Below are 15,485 nucleotides of genomic sequence, written 5' to 3'. Positions count from 1 at the left end.
TAACTTAGAACTGTTGAATCATCCCTCTGTCATCTGTGTGTGTGCACGTAAGCACTGGAGCGCGCTGCGACACTACGATAGCATTTAGCTTAGCCCCATTCATTCAATGGTACCATTTAGAGATAAAGTTAGAAGTGACCAAACACATCAACGTTTTTCCTATTTAAGACGAGTAGTTATACGAGCAAGTTTGGTGGTACAAAATAAAACATAGCGCTTTTCTAAGCGGATTTAAAAGAGTAACTATATTGTATGGCGTAATAGCACTTTTGGGAGTACTTCGACTCGGCGCAGTAACACCCTCCCTCTCCCATTATGAGAGTGAGAAGGGGAGCAGACTTTTCAGGCGAGTCGAAGTACTCCCAAAAGTGCTATTACGCCATAAAATATAGTTACTCTTTTAAATCCGCTTAGAAAAGCGCTGTGTTTTATTTTGTACCACCAAACTTGCTCGTATAACTACTCGTCTTAAATAGGAAAAACGTTGATGTGTTTGGTCACTTCTAACTTTATCTCTAAATGGTACCATTGAATGAATGGGGCTAAGCTAAATGCTATCGTAGCGTCGCAGCGCGCTCCAGTGCTTACGTGCACACACACAGATGATAGAGGGATGATTCAACAGTTCTTAGTTAAGGTAATAACATATTTTAATATTGAAAATGAGTAGACTATTCCTTTAACATTGTCTGTAACAGAAAAGACTTAAAATGCATCAATTTGCCTGAAAAAAATCAATCCTTATTTAAAGTATAATAGTTTTTGACCATTTGATACTGAAAATTTTAATTAAATATAATCAATAAATAATAATAAAAACTCAAGCAGCTTATCAGCGTGATTGGGGTGTAATGTCTTCAAGTGACAGTGCAAAAAAAATCTCTTCCTGAAAAAGTATTTTTCCCCAGGGTCTCGCGCGCCCACCCTGGTGTCGCTTCGAGCCCCCCCTGGGGGTCCCGCCCCACTATTTGAGAAGCACTGTTCTAATAAAGATAAATGCTTCTCTTCCTCAATGTCCAGACATTAATGAAGATATTCCTCACGTGTGTGTGTATAAAGTTTATAATCCAAACATGCGGTAAAGTCTTTAAATCTGATAAACTTTACGCTTTTTTTATTATGGTTTGAACTGCTCGTCTGTTGATTTCCATGTCAACAGCGGATACCGCCTGTGGGCGTGACCGAATTAAAGATAATAAAGTCAGCCAGGAAAAACGGTACTCTCTTTACTTCAATGCAGATTACATAAACAGGCATTATTTGTTTTCGATTATATTTAGATTGTTTAAAAGTAGACATTTCAGGGTTTCTTTGGATATGTGTATCATGTTTGTGTGACGAGTATTCGCGGAGTTTCAATTGATTTTTGTAACGTGTTTTGAGAGACAGCTGGCGGAGACAGAAATGTCTGGATGCACACCCTGTTTATTTTCTTTATTTGACAAAAACACAAAGATCTGTTGTTATTGTGAATGAACACATATTAAAGAAAACCCTTTACCATTTCAAATGATGTCAAACACGTAAGTGTATGATATTAACCCTCTGGGGTCTAAGGGGTTTTTAGGGCCCTGGAGAAGTTTTGACATGCACTGACATTTGTGCTTTTTTCAGTTTCTTAAAAACATAATAATGGCAAAAGTCTTATAACACTGTGTTCAGCACAAACTGGGCTACTATATTATATGATCAACATGTATGTACATGTTTGTATTTTTGAGAGAAAAATGTTTATGCGTGGTTTTTGAAAAAGCTAATATTTTAAGTGACTGATATAAGTCCAAAAAAACCATACTAAACATGTTTTCCCAAGACTTTTCAAAACAGGATCTAGTAGTCTAGAGTTTTTTCTTTAAAATTATGTGAAAATCATTCTGCTTACTCATTTACAATATATTGATTTACAATTTCAAAGTCACTTTTTGGGTTAGGAAGGCAATATGCAAGGAGGCTGGAAGCTCTTGAATAGTCTGTGATTGACAGCTGAAGAACAAAACACTTGCATAATGAGCTGCATAATGAGCCTTTAGGCAGTAAGACGACTCCTTGTTACGTGTTTGTTTGTGAAAGCAACACAAAAGAAATGCCTTCCCATGTGTGATCCTGCGTTAAATAAACTTACTGTGCAGAGATATACGCGAACAAACAGGGTTTTAGATGTGTTTAGATGCGTCTTAATACAAAAGTGCGTCAAATATGAGACATTGTGTGTGCGTTTGGCCGTCCACCGCGTCTGACGGAAGCACAAAGAAAGCGCCTGGAGATAACTTGTATTTACAGGCGAGAGAGCATATTTTACAAATTTACCACAAAGCGCGTCAAATATGAGGCATCGTGTGTTTGTGTTTGTGTGTGCGTTTGGACATCGATCCCGTCACACTGACGAAGCACACACTCGCGTCTGTTTGGAGATAACTTAATGCGCGAGTAAACAAGTAGATGTGATATTTGCAATCGCACCTTTTATAAGAATACCACAAAGCGTGTCAAATATGAGGCATCGTGTTTGTGTGTGCGTTTGGACTTCGCGTCACTGACGAAGCACACACTCTCGCGTCTGTTTGGAGATAACTTTAGGCGCGAGTAAACAAGTAGATGTGATGTTTACAATCGCATATTTTATAACGATACCACAAAGTGCGTCAAATATGAGGTATTTGTGTGTGCGTTTGGACGTGGATCGCGTCTGTTTGATGAAGCACACACACTCGCGTCTGGAGATAACTTAAGTTACAGTCTGAGTAAACAAGTAGATGTCGTGTCACCAACACTTGGATAAAAACTCAACACATTACTGAATGGCTATAGAGACGGAGTCTCCATTGACTGTGGCGTTGACTAATGAATATGGATGATCTCTACTCTTTTCTTCAATGGAGCGGGGCGTGGCTCATTATAGATAATGCAGTAACACGAGAAAGACGGTACATCTCCCTATTCTAACACAGTTAACAACGAATTACAATTTTGTTTTCGATTTCACTAACATCTTCCAAAAGCAGACATTCCAAGCATTATGTAGACATGTATCTTTTGTTTATATGACAAGTATTCGTTAAGTTACAGTAAATTTTTCTGACGTGTTTCTGAAAAGACTTCACTTAGGGAGAGAGAACAAAACACGCATCATGTTTATTTCCTTAATTTTGCGAAACGCACAACATTCTGTTTTTATTGGGACAGATAAAAACTAGACACTTTAATGTTTTAAATGATGTATAAATCATATCTGTATGTTCAAAATCAGCAGAGTTATCTAACTCTCTTTGCGGAGTGATTGAAAAATAAAGACTTTGCGGCGACCGTGCCGCCATCGACCCCAGAGTGTTAATGATGGAGTATTTTAAGTTGATTCTGCCATGATAAGGAAAAACACGTCAAAACGCGGCGCCGTGTTTTTGGACCCCAGGGGGTTAAAGATCCACCAAGCCAGGATGAAGTGTGTGGAGAACGAACATGTGTCACAGCGCACAGATGCTACATCTGATGAGACGCAGGAGGAGCCGAGCCAAGAAGCACCCCATAGTGCTCAGAGGCTCCGTGTGCAACTAGCCATCCCCCAAAGTCTTCTGCCCCAGGCAAAGGTGCGAATGAAGTGGCCACAGGCCTGTAAAATGGCAGTCTGGAGGCAGTTTGACGAGGACATTGACAAGGTGCTTGAAGCAACAGAGAAGGGAGATGTGGATTGAAGGCTTCAGGCAATGATGACCATCATCTCCAGCCTAGCTCAGGAGAGGTTCGGTGCTGAGGAAAAGCGATCGACTCCAACCACCTACTCCATGAACCACAGGGCAGCGAAGATCCACAAAATCTGGCAGGAGTTAAAGTCCCTTAAGAAGCAGCACAAGGAAGCCAGTGAGGAGCAACGGCATCCCCTGAAGGAGTTGACAGCTATCTTGAGGAGAAGGCTAATGACCTTGCGCAGGGCAGAATGGCACCGAAGGTGCAGAAAGGAGAGATCCAAGAAGAGAGCTTTGTTAATTTCCAACCCCTTTGGCTTTACTAAACAGCTCCTGGGACAGAAGCGTGACGGAAAGTTTCTCTGTTCAAAAGAGGAAATTGACCAGCATCTGCAGAGCACTTATAGTGACCCTCAGCGGGAGGAAGAGTTGGGTCAGTGTAGCATTCTTGTAGATCCATTGCCCCCCACCAAGGAGTTTGACAGCAGGGAACCACTCTTGAAAGAAGTCCAGGAGGTTGTGCGTAAGGCACGATCTAGTCCTGCCCCTGGTCCAAGTGGAATCCCATACAAGCATACAAGAACTGCCCCTTGCTACTCAGGCGACTCTGGAAGATCATTCGAGTCATTTGGAGAAGAGGAAAGGTGGCACAACAGTGGAGATTTGCTGAGGGAGTCTGGATCCCCAAGGAGAAAGATTCCAAGAAGATCAATCAGTTCAAAATAATCTCATTGCTGAGTGTTGAAGGAAAGATCTTCTATAGTATAGTAACAAGGCGTCTGACCAACTTCCTCTTAGCTAACATCTACATAGATACATCTGTGCAAAAGGGAGGAATTGCTGGAGTGCCAGGTTGCTTAGAACACACAGGAGTGGTGACTCAGCTCATCTGGGAAGCTCGTGAACATAAGGGAGACCTTACAGTACTGTGGTTACACCTAGCCAATGCATATGGCTCTATCCCCCACAAGCTGGTCCAGACCACCATGACCAAACACCATGTGCCACATCATATTGCAGATCTGATCTTGGACTATTACAACCATTTCAGGATGAAAGTCTCGGCAGGAGGTGTGACATCAGATTGGCACAAACTCTAGGTGGGAATAATCACAGGCTGCACCATATCAGTGATCCTATTTGCGGTGGCGATTAATATGATTGTCAAATCGGCAGAGCCCGAGTGTCGAGGGCCCCAAAGCAGAGGAGGAGTCCGCCAACCGCCAATTAGAGAATTTATGGATGACTTGACAGTCACCACAGAGTCAGTGTCAGGAGGCAGGTGGATACTACAAGGGCTGGAGGTCAAAGCTGCTGTGGAGGAAGGCAGGACGAGTAGAGCAGCTGGAATGGGGCAACAGGGGGCCTGGACCAGGTGGGAGCAGGCCATGAATTGCAAGGTCACCTGGACGGAGCTGTGGCAAAGCGAGCCGCACCGCATAACCTTCCTGATTAGGGCAGTGTATGACGTCCTGCCTAGCCCAGCAAACCTCTGTATGTGGGGAAAAGCAGACACACCAACTTGACATTTGTGCCCAGCTCGTGGAACGTTGGAGCACATTCTCAGTTACTGCCCAACAGCGCTCGGCCAGGGTCGGTACACTTGGCGTCACAACCAGGTGCTGAAATCTATTACAGACACTATCAGCAAAAAGATCTGCAGTCAGCCGAGGGAGCAACACCAATTGCTCAATCGCATTTGTTAGGGCAGGAGAACAGCCACAAGCAGGGAGGAAGGCACCAGCAGGGATCCTGGTATCAGCCAAGGACTGGAAACTCTGTAGATTTGGAGTAGCAGGTTAAATTGTCTCATCACATTGTCAGCACAACGATGAGGCCAGATATCATTCTAGTCTCAGAGAGCACCAAGAATATCATCATCATGGAGCTGACTGTGCCATGGGAGGACCGCTTGGGAGAAGCCCACGAAAGGAAGATGACCAAATATGAACATCTGGTCACAGACTGCTATGCACAGGGCTGGAAGGCGGGATGCATGCCTATCGAGGTTGGCTGCAGAGGATTTGTGGGGCGCTCACTCCACAAAGCCTTTACTGTGCTGGGCATTGTAGGAACAACAAGGAGCAGGGTCATCAAGAACATCACAGATGCAGCCGAGAAAGCTTCAAGATGGTTCTGAATTCGTAGAGGAGCACCATGGAGGCAAGCGAGTGCTACCTGAACACAAGTCGCAGTCTGATCAGCCGTGGCTGGGTCACCTGGGCGAGGGTGTCTGGTGATGAAAGACCCAAAACACTCGAGGACCCCAGGTTACATCACTGATGATGTGTTCATCTGAAGATTCGTTTCAAGAACTTAGAGTATTGTCCAACTAATGAAATGGTAGCAGATGTATTGACATTTTTGGGAAATGATGTTACATATATTAACAGTGTGAGAGCAAGTGGGGGTGTTAACTACGTGCTCTCAACTTGTATTACGTTTTTGTTTTGTTTTTGTTTATTTGATTGAATAATTCAACACAGACGCCTGTGATTGTTAATGTGGGTGTGTACCTGTAATGTGATTGGAGTGTCAAATAAAATCACCTTGAGTGAGCGCAGCTGTTGCTGTGCGTTCAAAGTCAGTCACATCGTTGCTTCTGCTCTGTTAACAAGGGGGCTCAGGAACGGACATTTTGGCAAGGGCAGAGAGCCCATGGGAGTTGTGCACGGCCATCTTGGCAAGGGTAGAGAGTCTATGGAGCTTGGGAGCGACCATGTTGGCTGACCTACAGAACACGGGATACTCAGAAGTAACCATCTCAGCCTTTATCAGCAGGGTACCTGCATATACCCTGCACTAGTGATGTTACATTTGAAGCGAGTCTTCGGAGCTTGTGTCGAGCAAAAGTGGGCGTGCCAGGTGAAGCTTTGATTCGAAGCTTGTGTTGTTAACGTTGAAATCACGTGACCAATGACAAATGAAGCTTCACTTTCTGCTTAGTCACGAGCGCGCTTCGCTTTGCGCGTCAGAAGGTTCGTACGCTAGAGGTTTTTTATGAGTTATTTGCCTTATTCACATTTTGGTCCCACATAATACTGTATATATAGTATTGTATTTACTTATACTTGTGTGCGCGTCTGTTATTTTATGCCTGTGAACATTATTCTGTACAATACAGTATTGAATCATATGAATATTAACTCCTACTGGAATTTATTGCCACACTTTAATCAGTAAATACATTTATTATATTGACCATTCACAGACATGTTGTCTAAGCTTTATTTGTACACATAATATCAATATTCATCTGAATTTCATCAGCTTGTTGCTTCATTGACGAAGCTTTTTCCAGAAGCAACTGCTCTATGTTTTATTGACCAAAAGATGGCGCTGTTTTCGACACCCTCGTTGAGGCTTCGAATCATGGTTCAAAACAGTAAGAGAAGTATCAGTGCTTCATTCGAAGCTTCATTTCCCCATCACTACCCTGTACTAAATCACTGTTTAGAAGTGGGTATACGCAAATCCGAAAAAAGTGGGTATATGCCGTATACCTGCGTATACCCTGGACTGTCACTTGGGATGGGCAACTTTGATAATGACGAGGGCCAGCATTTTTCTTCTTTACACCAAGGGGGCCAGAACCACATGCACAATTTACATAATTCTTTATTTCCTTTATTAAGAAACCACAATATACAATTAACCTGTCTTTCACGAGTTCACACTTACAAATAAGTTGGTTAGATTAAATTAGTAAACGTATTTGGCGTGCTGTCCGGGGAGAGGGCTCTGAGCTCGGAAATGGGCCCGAACGCAGAGTACACCCCCCCACACACCCCAATCTGGTAAAGTGTGAGTTGCCAGAGCTACTGTGACCTATTTGGAATGGGAAAGATGCGACCTGTCTGTGCTAAAGTTATAGCTATTGACAACTTTCCAACTCCCCAAACAAAACATAAATTTATTCGATTTTTGGGAATGGCTTGAGAATGTGAAGAATGTTTCTGTTGGAACTATGCCAAAAGTGATCATAATCCTCTTACATTTTTACATTCTTTGCAGAATCCCGACCAGCGTCTTATTAAGTGGTCCCTCTTTTTACAGCTTTAATTATTATTATTATTATACATTTTATTTGTAATGTCTTAAAAGCCATCTGTCAGCCATAACGAGTACATCTGCTTTCAGCTGACACTGGCCCATACAAAAAAATGTGTAAACCAACCAAATGTGTTATGCACAGTCGGCACGGTTGTGGCCCATTATCTGTTCACCGTCAGTGACAATAGTGACGCATTTCAGCTTAAATCGGCCCAACTGTCCTTGCTATATGGGCCATATGGACACACGCTTTGAGTTTATTATCAGTGAAACTTCTTTTTTGCGAGCATTTTAAATATCTACATAACTAAAATGATTGAGTATCCGAGTATAACACGTGCAGTGCATTTCCAGGCATTTCGAATTATAAATTTACACATCTACCGCAAAATGATCTTCATCCAAATATGTTTTATCGTGGAGGATGCTTGCAAATTTATTTTTACAGACATCCTCATGAGAAACAATTCAGTGCTCAGACTGATCAAGACTAAAGACAAACTCATGATGGACTTTTTAATGGGTAGGAAAACATAGGTTTATACAAATATATAAATGAATGTGGTTTATTACAATCAGTAATATTACAAATAGTACAACATTCACTTAAGAGATCAGTCTTTATATGTTTGAAATTTAATTAATTACAATATTCTTTATAATTTTCAATAAAGCTAAAAATGTGACATTTATGATTTATTGAAACGACAGATTTTAAATTTTTGACATATTTGAAAGAAATGTAGAACTTATGCTGTAATTTAAGCAAATATGTTGTATAATGCTCTAAGCTTGCTCTAAGTTTCTCATTAACGGATACACAATTATCTTGGAGATATATTTCTTATGGCGTTTGGATGAACACAGAAACATTATGTCAACTTCTTTTAATAGTTCTGAGTTTTAATAGATTTTGTTTGAATATATTACTTTAGGAATGTTTTATATGTAATGAATCTACGTATATTTGGAAATAATTATTTTATTTGCTAATATATTCCTAATACTTCACAAATGTGACAACAAAACATATTGAGAAATATCAAGCATAATTAGATAGCATCAAATATTGAAGATAAACGATAATAAACTCTAAACTTCATGAAATATTTAATGCAGCAAAATTGCTCTTAAATCGATTGCTGTGGGCTGCTTTTCCTCTACTTTCTCCTCAATGCTCTACTGAAGAAGCCACATCATCCAGATAAAAACACCTGCATAAGGGAAACATAACAAAAACTGTAAATAAGATGTTAATTAGAAACCAAATATAAAGGCACTTTTGTATGTGAAACGATTGTCTGCCAGAAATCAAGCAAAACCAGTTTCCTAGAGTGAACACAGGTTATGATACTCATTTGCACACATACTTTCCCTGTTTGAAACTACAGGAAGAAAGCGACCATGCCATTGGACTTGGAAGTGATATTTTCAAATGATTTAAAGGCTTGAATACATGTTTTTTGGGACACTCGTTGATATTTGTTGCCAGTTAAAATGCTGTTTGAAACAATATCATGCCCACAATCCCAATATATTTACAGGGTTGCAGAGTGATATGCAGCTTTTTTACTTTTTATTGTGCATTTTGCTCTGTGTCTTCATTTTGTTTTTTTTATTATTTGCATTTAATTACTTTGCATTCCTGTGCCGGAAATTATACACACATGTATATATGTATATATGTATGTATGTATGTATGAAAATTTGATGTTTAATACCGAGTATTGACTGTAAGGTTGACCCGGTGATGATGGAGGTTGATGACGTTGTAGCTGTTGTTGACCCTGTAGTGGTGATAATGGAGGTTGATGACGTTTTAACTATTGTTGACCCTGTAGCTATCAAAGCAGTTGCTGTTGTTGCTATGGCAGCTGGAAGTGTGGCTCCTCCTAGTGCAATTTAAAATACATTTTATTTTTACAATATATATTCATATTTGTTTTGGAATTTTATAGTGATCATATATGTGCATTTTTCAGTTTCTTTATTGGAATACAACCAGAAAATATAGGACATTTGTATGTAGTATTAAAAACAGCATAAAAGTATAAGTTGAAGTATCAAGTATTTAAATTCTACTTACACTTGAGCAATAGCAGGCAATGGCATGATATTTTAAACCTTTTAAAAACATTTAGTTATGATTTTTTAGTTTTTAATTGTGTGTACATATTACTTGTATTTTCTGTTTGTATCTTAATAAAAAGAGTGAAAAATAAATATGGATGGACATAAAAACTTTGCTAAAACAACAAAGCTGGTTGTGGTGGCCTAAGAGTTTTTCACAGTACTGTATATACAAAACACTTTTTAAATAGAGAGTGTATATAAATATACCCTGTTTTGCCTGTATGGTTGATCCAGCAGGTGTTATTGGTGCAGATGCTGTTATGGTGGTTGTAGTGGTTGTAACTGAGAGAGTGGATCTTACTAGTAAAGTTAAAATTGTCGTTGGAGCAGTTGTGGTTCTTGGAGCAGTTGTGGTGCTTGGAGCAGTTGTGATGCTTGGAACAGTTGTGATGCTTGGAGCAGTTGTGGTTCTTGGAGCAGTTGTGATGCTTGGAGCAGTTGTGATGCTTGGAACATTTGTGGTTCTTGAAGCAGTTGTGGTGCTTGGAGCAGTTGTGGTTCTTGGGGCAGGTGTGGTGCTTGGAGCAGTTGTGATGCTTGGAGCATTTGTGGTTCTTGAAGCAGTTGTAGTGCTTGGAGCAGTTGTGGTTCTTGGGGCAGGTGTGGTGCTTGGGGCAGTTGTGGTGCTTGGGGCAGTTGTGGTGGTTGGAGCAGTTGTGGTGCTTAGAGCAGTTGTGGTGCTTGGAGCAGTTGTGGTGCTTTGAGCAGTTGTGGTGCTTTGAGCAGTTGTGGTGCTTGGACCAGTTGTTGTGCTTGGAGAAATTGTGGTGCTTGGAACAGTTGTGGTGCTTGGAACAGTTGTGGTGCTTGAGGATCCATAAATTCCATTGAAGACCAGAAGAACAGTTAAGAAAGGTCTCAAATACTCCATCTGTCCTCAGGAAATAAATGAATGGGCAAAAGTTTCACTGAAAGTCCTGTCAGAATTATGTATTTTAATTGCATTGGTTTTCTTGACATGAAATTAACCACCACTCAAATGTTTTATTTAGTAGGAATATAATTCAGAAACCTTATCCTGTCTCTTCCCAGACATAACTACTACACTGAAAAAAATGATTTTGTGCCTTAGTAAATTTAACTTAAAAGAAATGATTAAATTATTTTTAAAAAATGTAAAAAGTGAATGTAAAAATAACACAAAAAATGTAAGTAAATATAAATGAACAGATTATTGAGTAAATTTCACTTAATTTTATCATGTAAAATCCACCCAAATTTGTAAGAAGAAAATTTTGTGTTGAAACTACTTGAATTATTTAAGTAAATTTAACTAACAAGGCAGTGGACTTCTATTTCCCAGCATGCTTTGCATGGGACTGCATTTAGAGAGTAAAATTTGAAATTAAGGGCGTGTTGCAGGTTAAGCACCACTGTCGATTAATGGGTACATAAATCACTCAAGATATGTATATCATTTTTAAAATGTCTGAAAAATGGTCTTAAAGATCCTGTTTTTACGTTTTTGCTATTAACGTTTTTTTAAGCAATTCGGCGATGTCGTCACGTTGGGGAGAAGTGGAGAAAGCCTCAGCCAGAGCCATAGAGACACCCATTTCAGGCAGGAATCAGGATCATGGTCCCCCTCAAGCCAGCACGCACGAGTATGTTAATTGTTTGATTACTTTTTACACAAAGTTATGCTAACGTTATGCTATCTGGCTGTCTGCCTATATCTCTATATAGCCTGTCTGTCTGTCTATCTATCTCTATCTATGTATTTATCTATAATCTGGGCTATCAGAACTGTACTTTACTCGTCTCTCTAGTCACTCTCAATGCTCTTAAGGCGGCTTTGGTAAATTCTCTCCCCAACGTGACGTAATATAGTGCGTTGTGGGGGAAAGGAGAATCATTGCAAACTGCTGTACTTTTTCGTATTATATTCCGTTTTGTGATACCCAACAACATAAAATACAATGGATAACAGTTTAAATGTTTATTATCAACAAGCAAATTGCACAAATTCGTTGAAAAATTTTACTTGCAACACGCCCTTTAAACACTATTTTTTGTGTTTTTAACAAAAAATTAAGACTTGTTAGTGTTTAAGGTTAAATTATCTTTGAGATTTAGAAGAGTTTCTGTTTTGAGTTTTGTGGTTACCATCATTTAGAAGAGTGATGCTTGTGTATAGACAATAGGTGACAGGATGAAAATCATGATGTAAGTAGTAACTATGCTTATGCCAGTTCTGAGACCTACTGAGTCTGTTCTGACTTGCTCAACATAATGTGGCAGTGAAATGTGGAAAGTTAAGGTAGAATAACAAAATAAAAAATTATTGGATTTAACCATTAAATTGATTTGGTTGCACATAATTAATTTTTGTGTACTGAACATAAAAATTGAGTAAATTCTACTCAAAATAGTTTAGCTACAATTATGAATATAATTCATCTGAAATTACTTATACAATGTAAGTACACTCAATTGATAAATTATAAGTACATTCAGCTTAAAAAATATATCTGGAGTTAGATACATTTATTGTGTGCATCTTCTTGCCATAATAAAATTAAGTAAATTCAACATAACATTTTTTTTCAGTGTAGCTGTTCTAGCATTGCAACTTCATTTCACTACAGGTATGTTGGTTAAACTATTTCAGTCAAAACATGTATTAGTTTTATTATAAAAAGATATCAATCAATTATTAATCAATACATGCATAATACATTCCAATCAAACTATTTGGTTAAAGTTGTTGTTAAAGATTGTTGTTCAATTACATGTAAATAAATTACCTTAAGTGCAATGTTTCTAGGTTTTGCTCCAGTTGAAATAAATAGTGTAGAATTTTGCTACAGATCTTACATGTCCGGTCCTTATGTCGTTTTGGTAACTCACACAATGATAGTTGTTGCACATGACAGGCTTTTTAAGCTGTAAGGAGGATGGTAAGATATGTGATCTCTGTGGCAACCCTCTGAATCAACTGTTCAATAATTGTATGAAACATGGGATTAAGTTTCAGTAGTTTATCTAATTTGTGATTGTTTTAATTGTAACAAGTTTTGTGTTGACAGCTCTTGTTGCTAGAGGGCTGAAATGCATGAATACTGTTACCTTTACATACAGTGTACTCCACTAATATTAGCACTCTGGGAAAATCTATAAAAAATGTTTTTACTGTTGACTATTTAATTGTCTATCTAAAATATTAACATCTAACTCACAATGGAAATCAATTGCAACAATAAAAAAACCAAATAAATTCCAGTTAAATCTGTGGCACAATTATTAGCAACATTTTAGTCAATATTTTGTGCTCCTTTGGTTAAGATAACAGCCCCAGGTCTTCTTCTGTGATAACTGATACATTGATAAACACATATAGCAAGTGATTTGAGACCATTTCTTTATACAAAATCCCACCAGATCCTTAAATTCACAGGGACTCTTCTATTCAGTTGCAATGGTTTTCTATAAGGGTTCAAGTCAGAGGACTGGGGTGCGGACGTGGCTGGTGACTTCTCTTCTGAGGGGTGCGAATTCAAAATATATGTTTGTTGCATCATGTGAACCATGTGCATTATGCGTCTTGTCCAGGGCCGGTTTTTGCTATGGGCAATGTGGGCGAACGCCCAGGGCGCAATCTATGTGAGGGCGCACGAGCGCCCTAAAAAAGAAAACTATCAAAACCGCTCATTTCCATGTCAAGTTAGTGCTGAGAAACACAGTTGTGTGCGTGTCAGAAGAGGCACGGATGAGGGGGGCGGGGAATCAACTTGCGACTGCAAGTCCCTCGCTCGCCTTAAGGGGGGCGAGCGAGGGATTGACTGATCCCAGGCCAGAGGCCACACAACACAAACTGCTGCGTCTGCTTCCAAGTAAATTGTATTTTTTATTCCTAAAATTAACATAGACCCATATACCTACGAACATGTAATTAATTGGGTTATGTGAAAAAAATTCTGTAGAGTCATCTACGTGACTCACGTCACGTGACTCCGGTTGATTGACGGGTAAAACGGACGTTGTTGTTGGCAAAATGTAATGCAAAGTTAATGATGTCGAGTCTTCATCTTCATCATCATGGATCAAATTAAAAGACCAAAGTAGCCATCTCAGTTGCCCGGTTCAGGAAAAGAAGATGAGGAGAAACGGGCAAAAGATAAAGGTATGCCGAATTCTATGAGTGACAACGTGAGTGACGTGACAGTAGGAAATAGGCTATTTATATTAGCCTCGCACTCTTGCTAATATGTTGCTATTAGCCACAGAATACGACTGTATTGGGTTTTAGTTTTGCTGAACTAGCAACTATTAGAATTGAGGCATCATGTCATGCAACTAAATTCACTCTATAGGCAACACAGTCTAGTTTGTGTGTGCAACACAAAAAGTGCAAATTCACACAGACCTCCTGACTGTGTAATTTTTTATTGCTTTACGCTATATGTGTCAACTTAAATAACTTCTAATATACATTGACATGGCATTTTGTAAGCTACAGTGAGCTTTTTAAATAATTTGTAGTGTATGCTTATTTTATAGGATGTTAACAAATACTAATAAAATGTGTGTTATGGTCATTTTAATTGGGTAACTGATGCATGTGTGAGGAGTCAGATACTTCCACAGCAGCAAGTGTATGTGTGTGTGTGTGTGTGTGTGTGTGTGTGTGGTGCATGAGTGGGTGTTTATACTGTATTACATGTTTTTTTTCTGTTCTTGCTACCTATTTGTATTTAAGATTATATTTAACAAAATAATACATGTTGGTGGCGGGGTTTGGGGGTTATTCTTTTTTTTCTGGGGGCTGCCAAGGGATGGTTCGCCCAGGGCGTAAATCTAGCCAGGACCGCCACTGGTCTTGTCAAAATAGGTTCCTGCTGCACACGCTTCATAACGGTTTATGATAAAAGAGACGCTCACTTTTACAAAATATTTGCAAGACACTCACTTAAAGGCACAATAAGTAGGATTTCCCCCATTTAGTGGTGAAATTGTATTTTGCATTCAAGTAAATATTGCTCTCTAGTGCCTCGCTTTCCAAATGTGTGTTGCAAGTAACTACGGTAGCCGTTATGTAATCACTGATCTCCTTGTCCGTTTCAGCTAGTTCACATGTTCTGAATGAAAACGTGTTGTGGAAACACGTTGGTAGGCTAGTGCTTTTTGTCCCTCTCTGCTATTATAGTTTATCAGTATGGCGGAACGACATGGAAGTCTTCTTGGACTTATCCGTTCAATGTAAGTAAAGAGAAGAAATTCTAAGCTTACAAAGAAAAGTCAGATCACTGGCAGGGGTCATTTGACACCAATGAGGACATATTTATGAATAAAGACATTCATTTTGATTAATAAAACACTTAAAATCCTACTTACTGTCCCTTTAACAGTAAACTCTGATTACACAAGATTAAGCGAGTATCTGGGAAATGCGACCGTCACTTTTATCATAAACCCTTTAGTGTGCAGCAGGCCCTTATTTTGACAAGACGCATAATGCACATGGTTCACATGACACGCCAAAATCAGTTATAGTTAGATAGTTAGAGAAAATCAGTGTTCATGTTGAAAAAACAAGAATGGCCTTTCGGATAATAAAATTGTCATGTCAGCGGTTTTATCACAATTTTTTTACATAAAAAAACACTCAGATAAAATGTG

General features: G+C 39.2%; 1 pseudogene; it reads left to right on the top strand.

The window, feature by feature from the left end:
• The first annotated feature begins 3,701 nt into the window (after window positions 1–3,701).
• LOC129450976 (uncharacterized) lies at window positions 3,702–5,820 on the top strand (annotated as a pseudogene).
• Window positions 5,821–15,485: the final 9,665 nt, after the last annotated feature.

The sequence above is a fragment of the Misgurnus anguillicaudatus genome, chromosome 21 (assembly GCF_027580225.2).
Source record: "Misgurnus anguillicaudatus chromosome 21, ASM2758022v2, whole genome shotgun sequence".
NCBI classification, from domain to species: Eukaryota; Metazoa; Chordata; class Actinopteri; order Cypriniformes; family Cobitidae; genus Misgurnus; species Misgurnus anguillicaudatus.
This window is presented reverse-complemented; position numbering and strand designations above follow the sequence as displayed.